Source organism: Anolis sagrei, chromosome 5 (genome assembly GCF_037176765.1).
Source record: "Anolis sagrei isolate rAnoSag1 chromosome 5, rAnoSag1.mat, whole genome shotgun sequence".
In the NCBI taxonomy this organism is placed as follows: domain Eukaryota; kingdom Metazoa; phylum Chordata; class Lepidosauria; order Squamata; family Dactyloidae; genus Anolis; species Anolis sagrei.
Genome location: NC_090025.1, coordinates 79,965,545 through 79,971,399, shown reverse-complemented (window position 1 = coordinate 79,971,399; position 5,855 = coordinate 79,965,545).

Here is a 5,855-nt window from a genome sequence, read left to right as displayed (position 1 = left end):
GCTCTTAAATATTTGAAAGCCTATCAGCTCAGCATTTTCAGAACTAAAATGCCATGCAGTGTCCTCTGCCAGGGGTGCCCTTAGCAAAACACACGCCAGTGTTTTCAGTGGCATTCTGTTTTGTCTTTAGAATGCCACACATTTTAAGGTTAAGTCCTGGCTCAGAGACAAACAAAAGGCGCTTGAACCACATCTATATAAATAAAAATGTAATGTCCATTTGTGAGATTAACATAACTCAAAAATGACTGGATGAATTGAGACCAAATTTGGACACAAGACACCTATCAGGCCAACGAGTGACCATCACTCATAAAAACACTGAAAAACACAGCAGACAAGACTTTAAAACAATGCATGCACAAAACCACACACACACATATATACAAACACATGTATATACACATATACACAAACACACAGATACACATATATACACACACAAAACACATATACACAGACTGGGCCACAGCAATGCATGGCAGGGGACAGCTAGAAAATAATAATAACAACAACAACAACACTTTATTTGTATTCCGCCCTATCTCCCCGAGGGGACTCAGAGCGGATTCCAGCATATACAGAGACACAAGGCAAACATCCAGTCAGGCATGTAGCCGGGGGGGGGGGGGGGCTTGAGGGGCTTCACCCCCCCCCCCCCGAAATTCTCATGTTGGTTCATGAAAAGGCCTTACTGGTGCATTATTTAAACCAGGGGTCCTCAAACTAAGACCCGCTCAGGGTCAACCTAAGTCTGAAATGACTTGAAAGCACACAACAACAACAGCAACAACAACCCTATCCATCAGCCAAAAGCAGGCCCACACTTCCCATTGAAATACTAATAAGTTTATATTTGTTAAAATTGTTCTTCAGTTTAATTATTGTATTGTTTTAAAGTATTTTTTGCACTACAAATAAGATATGTGCTGTGTGCATAGGAATTCATCCGGGGTTTTTTTTCAAATTATCCGGCCCTCCAACAGTTTGAGGGACTGTGACCTGGCCCTCAGTTTAAAAAGTTTGAGGACCCCTGATTTAAACTGTTATGTTTATTCATATCATGATCTGATCACCATACTCAATATATCCCATATGCATGGGGGTATTGGGGTAATGATACAAAAGGTTTGCTAGGCTATACCCTCTTTCACTCAGACTCAGCCCCCCCCCCTCCGAATCAAAATCCCTGCTACGGGCCTGCACTGCACCAGATAAAGGTAAAGACTTCCCCTTTCATCTCCAGCTCTGGGGATTGGTGCTCATCTTCATTTCTAAGCCAAAGAGTCCGTGTTGTCCATAGACCCTCCTGATCATGTGGATGGCATGACTTCATGGAGTGCTGTTTCCCTTCTTGCCAAGGCGGTACCTATTGATCTACTTACATTTGCATGCTTTCGAACTGTTAGGTTGGCAGAAGCTGAGGCTAATAGCGGGAGCTCACCTGTCCCGCTGATTCAGACTGCCAACCTTCCAGTCAGCAAGTTCAGCAGCTCAACAGTTTAACTCTTTGACCCACTGTGGCCCCAATTAATTTTAACCTAAGTTGTCTGGGAGATCCAAATAAGGTATTCTCAATTTCCAGGGGAACAGTATATAAACTTCTGGAACAAAGCCATGACTTATAAGAACCTCTGGCAGACCATAGCGTTGTACTGGAGGAGCCAGAGATTTGCACAGAGGTGTCATCTCAGGTTACGAAAACAGCATTTTTTAAAGTAGCGTGTTCCCTACTTCTACAGGGATCCTGCACCATCACCCCTACAAAAATAGAGGGCCTACTGAATTAGGTAAAACACACATAATTAAAAAAATGATGTATGCAAATGTACATGCTTAAGTGCAATACTGTGTATGTGTGTGTGCGCGTGTGTAGCATAGGGAATGGTTAACACCCCCGTGGTGTTTGTTTTGCTGTCTGTGCCCCTGTTCAGAAGATTTTGCTGCATTTTATTTGTTTGTTTATTTACGGCATTTATACGCCGCCCTTCTCATCCCGAAGAGGACTCAGAGCTGCTTACAAGATATATTTTCATACAATCTTATATAAATAAAAATGTAATGTTCGTTTGTGGGATTAACAGAACGCAAAAACCACTGGGGGAATTCACATCAAATTTGGACACAAGACACCTAACAATTCAATGTATGTTTTTCACTCAAAAAATTGATTTTGTCATTTGTCATTTGGGAGTTGTAGTTGCTGGGATTTATAGTTCACCTACAATCAAAGAGCATTCTGAACCCCACCAACGATGGAATTGAACTTGGCACACAGTTCTCCCATGAGCAACAGAAAATACTGGAAGGGTTTTGTGGGCAGTGTCCTTTGGTTTTGGAGTTGTAGTTCACCTACATCCAGAGATCACTGTGGACTCAAACAATGATGGATCTGGACCAAACTCTACACGAATACTCAATATGCCCAAATGTGAACACTGGTGGAGTTTGGGGAAAATAGAATCTTGACATATGGGAGTTGTAGTTGCTGGAATTTATAGTTCACCTGCAATCACAGAGCATTCTGAACCCCACCAACAATAGAATTGGGCCAAACCTCCCACACAGAACCCTCATGTGGGCCACAGCAACGCGTGGCAGGGGACGGCTAGTAAATAATAAATTTACAAAAGCTGCTACTAAATGAAAATATATCATAACTATGAAAAAAATTTGAAACTAAGGCATCACATCATGGAGTGCCTCAGAAACAATTTAACATAATCACTAAGGAGATCAAACAGATCGTGACAACCGGGCTGTGCTATAAAACTGATACTAAAATTAACTGAAGGTCACTAACGCTAAAAGGGTTGTGAACTCAATATGCAGTGTAGAGACAATACAGTAAAATTAGTACAAGAAAAATGGAAATGCAGATGCCAAAATATTACTGTCATTACTCCCCCCCCCCCTTTTAATTTTAATTGAGAGGTTTTATTTACTCCTTCTGGAATGGCAACATAAGGAAGGTTTTGATGCCCAGGTGCCAAAGTACTCTTTTCCTATGTAATGTCAGAAATGGTTAAAGAGGATTCTAAACTATCTTCCAGAAAGAACAGCAAGTCCTCCTACCCCCAGTTTTTGCAAAACTGGAAGGACACGTTAGTGGGAGTGCATGCATTTGGTACATGAATTTAAATAGCTTGGGGGTGCTAAGGACTAAGGCTTCAATGGCCTTGGGGGTGCAAAGATTGCGTGCGAGTTGATGCAATCACAGAGCATTCTGAACCCCACCAACAACAGAATTGGGCCAAACCTCCCACACAGAACCCCCATCACCACCAGACTGGGCCACAGCAAAGCGTGGCAGGGGATGGCTAGTATATTATATTATTAGCATAGTACAATATCAGTATTATATATTACCATATTGCACTACACCGTTATATTGTAATATTATTAGTAATATTACATGTAATGTAAATATATAATTCTAATTATAATATCGTATTATTATTACTAGTATTATACTGCATTGCATTATAATATTATAAATATTATAAGTTTATAATAATATTATATTATTAGTAAAGACAAGATGGAACTGTCTTCTGCTCTCCTCTGTGTCATTTTATTTCATTTTATGTCCCTGTGATAAATGGATTTTGGGGGAAAAATTGGCTCGTGGAAACAAGGATTGGTGAGAAAGTTTCAATGAAAACACCTTTTCCCCATGATAATTCTTTCAGGAATGAATTTATCTTCCGAGGGATAGATTTCTCTCACTTCCTGTTGTCTCACTCTCGTTCTTAACTATGAGTCGTTCGTAAATTGGATGTTTGTAACTCAGGGACAGCCTGTCCAAAGTATGGATGAGAAGAAAATGCAAAAGGGATGGAGAGAAATACAGCAGTGCTGAGACTGAGAGATTCACATCCCTATTCAGAATACTAATGTTGCAGAACATTTTGCTGCGGTGGTTTTCATGTAGGAAGACCCTCTCATGTTATACAGATTAGAGACAATCTTGTTAAAGATGAGAAAAAAATTTCAATTTTATATTTCGTTTTCACAGCCTAATCCTGCCTCATCTTCTGTCAAAGAAACTAGAGGGGAAAGACTTGAATGCAATTTGAAATTAAAAATTTAGTCTTAATCTTAGCTCACAACAAAGTGCTGCACTCCCAATTAATTTATCTTAATAATTAAATATCTGTCTGGAGGGTCTTCTCTCTTGCCATCATTCAAGCGCTGTCAGTTGTCCTGCCTTTGATCTTAGCTGTTCAAAAGGGAAGAGTCTTTCAAATAAATTACAAGACTATGAAGAGAGAGTTTACTCATCTGTCAAACAAGGTTTTAACTGCTCCTTGGAGACGCAAGGAGTTTGGGAGCTTTCAAGGAAAAAGAATCCTAGTAATAGAGGCATAGACTGATTAGATCAAATGAAGCTCTAATTCTCAGTTCTAGTGAGTGACTTCCCTAGCAACCAAACCCATTTTCAGCATTAATTAATGTAATTTAAAACATGGGTTGGAAAGGCAAGAATCAGGACAAGCTGTTTCACTAGGAAGTGGTGCAAGGAGATAACCTGTATCTCCCTGCGCAACTGCTTTGCCTGATCTCAGGGACCAGTTGAGATTATCTAGGCAAAAGTTTTGGTTGGGTTTTGTCCATACTATCTTTAGGTTCCTGCTTTGGGATTAGCAAATGGGAACTAGCTGTAGTATGGTTTTTTTCCAGCTTTAGAGAGGAGAATCCAATTAAAATAATGAGATACAACAAGAGCAAGGGGTTTGAGGAAGAAAAAAAGTCATCTGACCATCATCTTCCCTACTCTGGAGAGAGATGTCATATTCTGTTGAAACTATGGTGGGTATAGTAAAGTTTTCCCTCTGACATTAAGTCCAGTCGTGTCCGACTCTGAGGGTTGGTGCTCATTTCCATTTCTAAGTCGAAGAGCCGGCATTGTCCATAGACACCTCCAAGGTCATGTGGCTGGCATGACTACCTTCTCGCCGGAGCAGTACCTATTGATCTACTCACATGTGCATGTTTTCTAACTGCTAGGCTGTCAGAAGCTGGGGCTAACAGCAGGAGCTCTCCCTGCTCTCCGGATTTGAACCAATGACCTTTTGGTCAGCAAGTTCAGCAGCTCAGTGGTTTAACCCACTGCACCACTGCACCACTGGGGCTCCAAAAATTAGTGTTTATGGATAAAATTTTTTAATAAAAATAATAATCACATAATAATAATAATAATAATAATAAGAAGAAGAAGAAGAAGAAGAAGTACAGGTGGTCCCAGTGGTCATCAGCACACAGGGTGCTGTGCCAAAAGATCTCAGCCGGCATTTGGAAACAATAAACATCAACAAAATCACGAAATGTCAACTGTAAAAGGCCACATTACTTGGATCTGCGCGTATCATTCGAAAATACATCACACAGTCCTAGACGCTTGGGAAGTGTTCGACTTGTGATTTTGTGATACGAAATCCAGCATATAGATCTCATTTGCTGTGACATACTGTGCTTTTGTGTCAATAATAATAATAATAATAATAATAACAGATCCCAAGTACAGACTCTTCAAAGAAGCAGATGAAACAATAGATCACATCCTCAGCTGCTGCAAGATCGTGCAGACAGACTACAAGCAGAGGCATAACACCGTTGTTCAGATGATTCATTGGAACTTGTGCCACAAATACCATCTGCCGGGGCCAGATTCAATTATGCTAGAGTTCTTGAAAGCTAACACCACATGGTGGGTGCCTCTACTAATAGCCGTGTTCATCTAAATTAGCAGGATTCCTTGATTATTTAATAACTAGTTCCAGGCTATCAAAATCCTTTTTTTATAAAAAGTGTATAGATGCAATCCCTTTAATGACTGGACCATTAGCCTACCT